The 11,156-nt window shown below is 41.0% G+C and overlaps 1 protein-coding gene across 4 annotated transcripts in view; it reads right to left on the bottom strand.

The window, feature by feature from the left end:
- NGF (nerve growth factor) overlaps positions 1-11,156 on the bottom strand; it is a 48,519-nt gene that overhangs the window by 1,905 nt on the left and 35,458 nt on the right. The window contains exons 2-3 of one of the 4 annotated variants that reach the window (XM_073319532.1): positions 1,973-2,111; positions 156-257 (exon numbers count right to left, since the gene is read on the bottom strand). The gene's annotated coding sequence lies outside the window, so the exon portion shown is untranslated. Of the gene's footprint in view, positions 1-155; positions 279-1,972; positions 2,115-11,156 lie in introns of those variants that run through there. The other 3 variants (XM_073319533.1, XM_073319535.1, XM_073319536.1) reach the window with 3 other exon arrangements.

The raw sequence follows: 11,156 nt of genomic DNA, 5'->3' as shown, positions 1-11,156 counted from the left end.
CCCTTTCTGCTCAGTCTTTCTCCCTAGCCTAAAATTGGGAGGATTACTAGAATACTAGTTAGTGTTTTATGCTTTTGCTAAGACCAGGATCTCATGGAAAACTCAGGAGCCTGTGAGAAAACTGATATCTGAGATAAGAGCTGGATAGAACTAACCAGCTGAGTTTGTGCAGGACTGGATGGTCTGATGGATTCAAGAAGCGAGCCGAAGATGCCAAATGGAAGGAGTTACTGGAGACGGTAGTGATGCGAAAGTCCCTGCAATAAGGGGAGAGAGAGAGGCCAAGAGCCACTTTAGCAATTCTCAGCGCAGTGACCACACTGGATTAGGTGGAGACTGAATGTTGGAGAGAGAGGCAGGTCTTGCTGGAATGAAAATCTTCACCATTCCAAACCTAGCCTCATTTAGTAGGGCCTGAGGCTGCCTTCTTCCCACATTCCGCTTGTGCTACACAGGCATTGTCTGTGTAAGGAAATGGAATTTGGAGGTGGGAGTAGCACTATAGCCATGTGAGTCTACGAGTAACCTCCAGTTCTCCAACTCAAATTAAAGTCAGATGGTTCACAACATCTCTAAAGAGTTTTCTTTTTTCAACAGAGATGTTATTGAAAAAAGTCTGCAGAACGAAATCCAGGCGTAGTTTAAACGCCCCCACAGCAGCCTCAACCAAATGTATTTACATATAGACCCTTTGTTTATACTTTCCTTCTATAGGAAAGAGAGTTTAGTGATGCCAATAAAAGCCTGTGTTCTGCTTTTGTGTGATTCAGAATTCACTAAAATGCAGCAACATGTAAAGAATGATTTATCTCCCTTCCTCAAGCTCTTTTATTACACAGTTACTAACATCATTGTAGTCTGCTTTAAACCTACTAACACAAAATTGAAACCATCTCCAATTTTTTCTGCCCCGCCCCCAACTTTACAATTGCATTGCTCCATATTTCTCTTCACTGTAGCAAATACTCTGCAGGCAGCATGGTGTGAGGTAGGACTAACCAGGACAAAGCTATTTGTTTGGGATTTTTGGTAGTTATTTTTTAACCTTGAGAAAACATTTTCAAAACTGGATCTCTCCATCTGTCTATGGGAAATGGAAGATGGAGGATTAAAGCAATGTGTACCTGAATCACAGTTAATTGTATGTGCAAAATAAATTTCAGGCCTTGAAGTATGTGGAATATAGATTTGCAATCTTACGGAAATGGCCATTCCACAAGGTCTGTTTGTTTCTGTTCTTCCATTCACGTGCTTAGTACATACTTGACTCTTAAGTGCTGCTCTTTGAAAATGTGTAAAGTGTATGCCAACTGCATCTGAGCTTCAAAGAGGTTTTTTGGAGTTGCAACCTTTAGGCATGAAATTCAGGGACACCTCTTTGCAAATATAGCCATGTGGGTCATCACAAACCTTTCAATACTAAAAATGTAAACACTGCAATGGAGAGTACTTTATAACAGATGTGACTTCAGAATGGCTAAACCTCCATTATAATACAGTAATTAGTAAACTTTTCCCACAAATGAAGTAATCTGCTAGAAGAAGAAGAAGGGAAGACTCAATGAAATTAAAAGGCAACTAATCAAAAAATTTTAATGATCTGTTTAGGTAACTTGGGAGTTCACTGCTACAGGATATTATTGAGGAAAATCACTTATCAAGAGTCATAACAAATTAGGTGCTTACAAAATTAGGTGCTTACAAAATAAGAATATTAAGTGCAAAGAAGTGGCAACAGTAAAAATGATAGGGTCTGTTGGTCTTCCAGCTTCAGAGTATAAACTGATCACTCTTTGGGCTAAGAAAAAATCTGCTCTTTCCACACCTTGTTGTACAGTTGATCACGTGTATTATTATTTATTTATTCTTTTACTTCTCCTCTGAGGCAGCTGGTACAAGCCACTGCTGGAGACAGGAGGCTGGTGTAATTAGACTTGGTCTGTTTTGATATAGCAGTTACTATTACACTTACCTCTGGGTGTATTGAACGGAAAGCTGCTCCCTGGCAAGGTCTTTATTGCCTCCAGACTCTGAGCTGAAGTTGGATGCAGCATGCCATCAGGCCAGTCTGACTGCACAGCTAAGAATCTCTGTACAACCTAGTCTGGGTTCTGCTAGAGGAATAAAAGTATTGTTGTCAATAATAATGCAGAAAAAAAGCTTTTCAAATAACCTTTCCCCATTGTTAGAAGGAGCACGGGAGCAAGGCCTAGCAGGCATGCAGGTAGGAAGCTCCCTTGCAGGGCTCTTTGAACTATGACTTTTTTGCTAATTTAATGGCATAGGAGTTGCCTGAAGCACACGCTCTCTGGCTCTGCGGGCACTGGCCTTGAAGAACAGGAAAGCACGAAAGCACATGCTTAATTTTCACACATGAATGCCACTGGAGTCAATGGAAAGTAAATTTTGGCCAGTTTAATTTCTTCGGTGGCTGATTGTGCGAACCTCCCTCAGACTGCGTCTGACCTTACTCTGCAAGTGGTCCATTCGGTTTCAATCTGAGTCAAGGTGGCAGAACTAGGCCCCAATAGTGTGGGTGCACCGAGTGAGAGGATCATCTGCCCGGCACCAAGGCATTAAAGAAGCTTTAGAATTTGTTTTAATCAAGTTATTTTTAAACTGAAATTTCACAGGCCAAATCCAAAGAGTCAAACTATGCTTTTGGCTCCACCTGCACAATCCCCAATTTTCATTAATAGGAGCTGCACATCAGGAAGTGAGGTTGTGGGATTTGGTTGATAGTGTGGCCCTTAAAAAATCAAAAGGCAAAGTTAATTCTTTTTAATAATGTATTGAAAATTTCCAAAGCACTTTTAGCAGGGGGCCTGCACTAACTAAACGTGGGAGCAGCTAGGATAGCATCATGGACTGTTGGAGCCTTTTGATTTGACAGATCAAGGACCTTGCATCACTTTGATAAGATGAGGTGGCCAATGTCCAAATTCATTACTGTATGTAGATTGGTTTCAGACTAACCAATTTATTTGAGCATAAGCTTTCGTGAGCTACAGCTCACTTCATCGGATGCGAAAGCTCATGCTCAAATAAATTGGTTAGTCTCCAAGGTGCCACAAGTACTCCTTTTCTTTTTGTATGTAGATTATGGTCCACAGTCTACAGTATGGAGTTTGTTACAGAGAAAATTTCAGAATAAGGCAAATTACAATTACATGAATTTGTTAAATTACATCAAACCCTACAAACAAAATCTTCATGCTATAGAACTGAGTAAACTATATTTTTGTAAGAATGTACTAGTAAAATAATAACCCTTTCAATGTAGCCTGTCAGTTTAGTAACACTAATGATAGAGTTATAATATTCATGCCACTGCCAAAAATAATCCAACAATTTTTCCAACTGTTCTGCCACCCTAAGAAAACACTACTCAGTTCCAACTGGCTGGTTATTTAACCACAAGAAAAAGTTTCATTTCAGCATTTTTTTTCAAAGTTCTTTTACTCCATGCTTCCCGGATTCACCATCATGGCTGAATCCAGTAAATGATGCAGTGTCATTCAAATGATGCTGAAGACAGCACCTATCCATGTTTCCATTGTACATCCAATTCTCAGAGATTAATATCATGTTAGACATACTGAAGCAAAACTTTTTTTCAGAACTTGTCAGTTTAGATTTCTTTTTTCTAATTTTAAAGCTAGTTTAAGCCACTTCAACAAACATTTTACGTGGAATTGCAAAATATACATTTTCCTTCTTTCGGGATCTTCTCTTACTCATGCACTAGTTAAAGAAGTAGCATGTTATAAATGTTTACGACACTATTCACATGAGTTTCTCATGGTGATCTATAGAGAAACAAAACACTTTACTACTTAAAAAACAAAACAAAACAAAACACCTCAGACAAATGGTTGCTGGAAAAGGCATCAACCTAGATTTAAATAACCTTCTCTCTTCTTTTGTATCACGTGTTAAGTCCTGGCTGCCCACCCTACAATAAAGGCACACTAGAAAAAAGCAGAACAACATGAAATTAACAGTTTGCTAACAAGTCTAGAAATGATGACCCATATTAAGGAACACAGAAGGAGACTCTCTTGTCACCTGGGAGACCCTAAGCAATGTACACAGGCAAACCAAAATCTAACCTACAATACATAAAACAAAGGAACTCAGCTCAGTTTTTCTTCTACTAATAGACATCTTACCCCACATGCTCCAGGATCAGGATTACGAAAATAAAAAAGAAAAAAAAGGATACATTTCCCGGATGGAGGTTATTCAGTACTTGAAATATATGAAATGTATGGCCTCTGTGCCTCCTCCAAGATGAATACCAGTGGTTAACATTATTGCCAAAGTCTTTTCTTTTCCTTGTTATGCTAAAAAGGCAAAAATCCTGTATCCATTGATTTCAATACATGTCTCGGAAATTGTTGTGTAGGATTATTCTATACAATCTGAAGAATCAGTAGACAGCCTTAAAGCACACGCACGCACACACACACACACAAAAGAGGTGGAAGTTCTTGCAGGAATGTATGGAATTAACACCAATATCTGTCAAAATCACAACTAAATATTGGCAGCTCTGCATTTTGCGAGAAATACAAGAAATAAGTACATAAAAAAGGAAGTTCATCTTTCGTTAGATCTATAGTAAGTAAAAACTTTCTGAAAACTACAAACCTTTTTCCAATGCCATTACAATGGGGAAACAATAGATACTCATGCAATGTCAAAATAATTCCAGTTCATGGTTATAGAGACCCATTACTCTACTAACATGAAATACAGCACTGCAAGTTCAATACTGTCTGCCTCTTCTTCCTAGGAAATCCAGAGTGCACCAACACTCCAGTAATATTAATATTTGATTTAAACCCACTAAAAGAGAAATGTTTGAGTTTTATTTGTCACAAGCCCAGCTCTTTGGTGCCAGTGTTCCCTGGCACACTGAATGATGTCACAAATATAAAACCTTGGCTCAGGGCACCAGTGACACCTCAGCCTTACTGTGGAATGACGGGCAACAAATACTTGGGTCTCCTGTGGCTACGCTGGGAGCTAGAGGAGCTTTGTCACCTTCAAATCAGAATTCCCCTTCCCAGAATTTCCGTTTTTGTGTTTGTCAGAATCCTAATGTTGTATTTAATAGTATTTTTCTGTACAATTTTAACCGACAGACATTATAAACTCAGCTTTTTTCACAAAATTATATTATATATGCTTGATGGTAACTGCCAATACGTCAACCAAGTGGTTGGATATAATGAAGGCTGGATTTCATGGGTATTTTTAAGCTTATGTTTAAAGTGGATTCATCTAGGTCTTTCATTAACTCAGTAGCAAAGGTCAGGGAGATGAAAACCTGGTATCCTAAATTTACTTGATACACATATAATTATGTTTCAAAAAGTTCACAGTCTTCTCGTGTTTCTTATTTCTGGTTCCATTTGACCATGACATCATGAACAAAGGACAACTTTCCACCAGGGAAATTCACTCTGGGGCTGACAAGAGCTCCACAGTATTCATCTCTCCCAAGGGTCTTGGATCATTTTGAGTAAGAGAATCCCTGGGATTAAGAGCAGATTCTTTTCCCCCACACCTATAGAATGAAGGAAACCAGCCGCTTTCTCCTTCACCACTAACCTAGTGCAATTTAGATATTTTAGACTCAAAGGAACGTGAATTCCAGCAATTCAATTCCCAGCAGAAATTGCAGTCTCTCACTACAGATTGCCTTGTTTCAATTATATAAAGCTCAGTCACCCACTTTTTTGAAAGCAAGAACAATCTTCCTGTTCTTTATTACATGTCACCCCAAAATGAGCCATATTGTGAGGCCAGGGAAAATTATTTGATGTCAGGACCAAGACTGCTGGAAGTTTTAGCTGATACTTTGTACAATTATGTTCCGCTTCTGTATTAATCTACAGTCACCCAGCAGTTTAGTTACCATGGTCTGTAATCATTAGATTATAAATGTTACACTCCAATCTCTCTTACTGAATCAGTTAGCGCCTTAACGTGCATCACTTTCCCAGCTGCTCTCCCAATTGTCCAAATCCAATTTATTAATTGATAAATGAAATGTATCAGCTAAATAACATTGTGCCGCATGCTTGAAAAATATTAAAAGTCAATAAATGTGTTAACCCTGAGTGTGCAAAAGCAGGATTGTGATAGCATTTCCCATTTATTACAAGATATCTGGAGACAGATTCTTATCGATAATGTCTATAAAGAAGCCTCTCCTGTCCTGAACAAGAAGGTACAGGAGCAGAAGATGTGCCTTCAGAGCCAAACACGTACAAATACAAATCACAGTCCAGTTAGCTTTTGCAGAACTGTCTATGTGATTTTACTGTTGATAGCAATTAATTCTTGCTAAAACATGAATTCTGACCAAAAAAACCCTTCCATTAGCCTGTTAGAGACTAAAATGTGCTGTAAGTATTAACAGCTCATAATTCCCATCATGTCTGGTTGGAATGTACTTTTGCTACACGGATTTTCCTTAAAGATTGCCATATTCCATTTTTCCTTTGAGGTTTCACCCCTTATGTTATGCAGCTCTGTAAAGAAGGTGATTTCATTGCTCTGTCATAGCCCATAATGCAAGACATGAAAGATCAGGAAAATATATAAAAACCTGGTTGTGCAATCGGTAATTAAAGCCATACTCCTATGTTACATTTTCTTCAGTGTAAACTGAAAACTAAGATGCAAACCTTGAGTTTATACAAGGACACCTATGAAACAATCACATAATTGGTGGCCTGGTACTAAACTGGTGGGAGCAATACCTGTGCAAAAGCAGGCGGTTGCTGTTTGAACTGAAGGAGGAGATTCTCCCAAAAGTGCTGCAGAACCTTCTGACTCGCTGTACATAAATGCCCCAGTGATTCTCTTCTTCTAATTAGACCACAGTTTCCACCCTGAGTCTTCAGTTCTTGTCACACTATTTTGTGAATGGAGATTACATATATTTTTTTGCTTAACTGAAAGAGACCTTCTTTCTTTTATGTAGCAATATCTGATCACTTTCTTCACCCATGTTGTTTTAAGAAGATGCAGACCGTTCACACCTTGGAGACAGCCCTCTGAACAGAATTGGTCTAGGGCTACTAGAGTTCAGAAACATCTAAACTACTCAGTTTTTCCACCTACACATTTCTTCTCAATGGATTTCCATCACATTAACTGGAGGATTGGTGCCTTCTATTAGTTTGCTTTTGTGTGGTCTACCGTTGTGCAAAAAACTTCTGCTGGTAAAACCAGCCAAAAGCCACATTTTTATGGGATTATAATAAAAATTATCTAGCACTTCCATACGCACACTTGAGAGGTAAGTGAATCTTTCAAAGAGGGGCAAATAAAAGTCCAGAGAAGACAAAGACTTACTTTTTCAGAGGTGTTTAGCACCCATAGCTCCAATTGTACCAGCTTTATTATGGAATAATGTACTATTTGGGCCATGGTTAATGTTGCCAGTACCTTTCAATGCTAAATCCTATTTTTGACCCATTGAAGGGAAGTTGGCTGATAGGTGAGTAATGACAAAGCCAATATACTGTATGTAAGCTCTGTTATCTGCCCAATTCTTACTGCATATTGGAGTCCCTGAATACTAACACAGTCCAGTTATGAATGTAATCATTTCACTGGATGAAGGGAAAATCTGCATAATGTTAATTTGTTATGGGAAAAATAAGACTCCAGAGTCAGAACCTGCTTTGTTTGCCGAAGTTCTTCAATCTCAGCAAAAAATGCATCTGAGGCATGTTCACTGATTCTTAATACTGCAACGTTTTCCAAACACTGCAGCATGACATTTAAATGGAACTGACTTGCAGAACATTCAGCTGTGTGTGTGGTGGAAGAGAATTCTGAACAAAACTATCAAGTCACAGGAGACCACTTAGGCCCTTTGGCCCTCTTACACTGCTCATCACCACACAGTATCTAACCTTTATGTGTGCTGAGAAACATCATTAAAGTTAATTGGGACTACTAATGTGATGTTACTCAGTGTGAGTAAATGCTGCAGAATCAGGCCCTAAATGAGAATAACACAAGGAGTAAGGAACATTATTTTTATCTTGGGCTCTTTTCTGGTGTAGATATGTTGGTAGAGAAAACAGAATTCAGCCTGCTGGCATGCACATTATCACAGTCGTGCAGTAAAAACAGATCTCCTGCATTACAAGGGAAAATATAACTAATATCCCAATCAAAAGTAACAGTAAAATTCCATTCTACAGAAAAATAAACCCAGCCACATGGGTTATGTTCTAGTCTTATGCATGACACTATTTGGAATGCCTGTTTGTGTCATTTCTGAAACAATACTTTAAGGAGGATGGCAGATTTGGGGGCCGGGTAAAAATGAATGAATACTTAAATAAAAAACACAAGTGATTCAAGCGTGTCTTAATGATTAGAAAAATTCAGATGTGCCTTGAATTTATTAACTGATGTGTATGTCTCCAAATGTAAAGTGTACTTCTCAAACTCCTAGTCACCACTGAGTCATAAAATCATAGAAATATAGAGCTAGAAGGGCCCTGAAGAAGCCATCAAGCCCCGCCCCCTATGCTAAGGCAGGACCAAGTAAACCTGGAACTGCACTAGTCATGCTCCCTAGAGCAAAGGTAAAAGAGCAAGGCCTGGTCTACTACAAAGTTAGGTGGACATAAGTAGACTTGCGTTGACCTATTTGTGCATGAATCTACATTCAAATTTGTCACCGGGCAATGTAAGTATCCCATTACAGCAACACAGTAAAGCCACCTCCCTGAATGGCATGGAGCCCTGGTTGACCTACAGAGGATGATGCAGTGCAAGTGTAGAAAGGTGTGTAACCTGTGTCAACCCTAACAATCCTCCAGGAGTTGTCCAACAATTCTGTGACCACTTTGGTCACAACTGTAAACTCCATTGTTCAGGGGTCACAGAGACCAGAAGCCATCCCCCACACTTTAAAACCCTCTTGCGTGTTTTTGAAATGCCTTTTCCTGATAGCTCATCTTGGCGAGCACATCTAGCAGCTCACCTCTGTTGTGCGCTACTGCCCAAATGACCGTGTCAGCTCCATGCACTAGACACACTCCTGTTTGGAGCAGACAGGAGGTTTGGATTTCCTGGGCCCATGGGAAGAAGAGGCTTTGCAAGCACAACTAAGGACCGGCCATAGAAACATGGGCGTATATGAAGAGATTACGCAGGAGACGCAGGCACAGGGGTACAACAGAGATCAGCAGTAGTAGTGCCAAATGAAAGTGAAGGAGCTTCGCAAGGCACATCACAAGGCCGGGAGACCAACAATAGGTCTGGTGGTCTGCTGGGGAGCTGCTGCTTCTACAACAAGCTGCATGCCATACTCGGTGGAGAAACCACCAGCACCCACAGACCAAGGTGGAAACCTCCGAGGAGCCTGAGTCAGAGACCCCCTGCTATGAACAGTGAGGAGGAGGACACAGTAGTCATGCTGTGAGCCACAACCTGTTTGAGACTCCACCATAGTCTAGCCAGTCCCACAAGGAGAACATGGATGAGCCAGATGAAGAAAACTGGGGTAAATGTATGCATGAATTTTTCCTTGCAATGTTTAAATTGAAAGATGGTACCTGGTGTCATAACCCACAGGCCTCAAACCCAGGTCCATGGGGTTTACAGGCACAGCCATGCTCCAGCCTTCCACCTGGCAGCTTGCTAAGAGCTGCTGACCCAGGACCCATGAAGCCCAGCCCCAGTTTGAGGCTCCACCCCATGACATCCCATTGGCGGAGTCCCAGAGCAGCCGATTGGCCTGCTGCCCCTACTGAAACCAGCAACAGGCACAGGAAGCTTTCTGAACAACTGGCAGTTACCTACTCCGGACCGCGTGCCTTGTGCTGCCTGCTTCCCCCAGTTGGACTTCCTGGTGCCCTGACCTGACTTGGCTCCTGGCATCTGACTTGTGGTTTTGATCTCGGGTTTGCCTCTTGCCTCTGAGCTGGCCTGACTGTGAACCCTGGCTCTGACCACTATATCTGCTGCTCTTCCCCTGACCCCTGGCACATCTCAAGGTAACAAGACACAGGTATTGATTTTTCATTGTTTTACTCATATGAGAACAGCTAGAAGTAGAATTGGCATTTGCTTTTCATTCTCCTGTTGGGGTAGATGGGGGAGGGCATGTAGAACACTGTATGTGCAAGGGAATTTCTCCTTTATCCTCCCGAGAGCTCTTACTGAAACTTCTGCAATCCTTTCCTCAAGGTTTGTAGGAAGGTCTACCTTATTTTTGCCTCTGCAGTAGGATGTTTTCTTATGCCACTCTGCAATGAGTTCAGCTGGTCAAGCTTTACTAGGTTTATAATCTGAAGCAGTAATATGAGTTCTGATTATAGGATATAGAATGAAGCCAACATCACAATAACAGAGTGTAATAGTTATTCAACATCCTGAAAGACTAATAGCCTACCCAAAACATTTGAGTAGAACGCTGTGCCTCAGTGTGCGAAAGGGATTGTTTTGCTCTCTAGTGATGAAGCGTGCCTAATTATTGCTACCGGATGATTTGTAAAGTATTGACAGTTCTTGGCCCTGCACCTGACACAGTGACACCAGGTGCTGCCCAGAAATGCTCACAAACAAAAAAGGCAGACGGGCAAAAGTCTGGAATCCTAAAGGGAGGTATAACTGGGAGGTGAGTCTTCACTGTCATTGTTGCTGGATCACTTCATTTGGGCATCTTCAAACACTTAGGAAGGCTCGGAATTACTAGAGGGTGGTGTCTCAGTAGAGATAGGTGGGGAGAAAAGGGGACAAGCAGGGTAGCGTGACTTGCATCCATGGGGCGAAAGTGATAAATGAGATGAGGGAGGGAGGCCAGAGTGGAGCTGTGCAGGGCTCTGATGGTGAGAATATGTGTTTAGCATGGGAAGCCCATGTTCGGGCTCAGAGTGGGAGGGCTTGACATGGTAGGAGTAACTGGCAGAAGGGTAAATTGGAGCTGCATTTTGATGGACTGGTGGGATCTGATATGGCCATCAGGGAGACTAGAGAGGAGGATGCTTTAGTAATCAAGGTGGGAGGACATGGACAACCACCCTAGCTGTCAGGACAGAGGAAGGGATGTATTTTTGATAGGCTATGGAGAATTTGGACATGACCTGGATGTTTTGGCAGATTAAGAAGGC

This window comes from Lepidochelys kempii, chromosome 21, assembly GCF_965140285.1.
Source record: "Lepidochelys kempii isolate rLepKem1 chromosome 21, rLepKem1.hap1, whole genome shotgun sequence".
Lineage (NCBI taxonomy): Eukaryota > Metazoa > Chordata > Testudines > Cheloniidae > Lepidochelys > Lepidochelys kempii.
The sequence above is the reverse complement of the archived record's forward strand: the minus strand, read 5'-3'. Positions and strand labels throughout refer to the sequence as shown.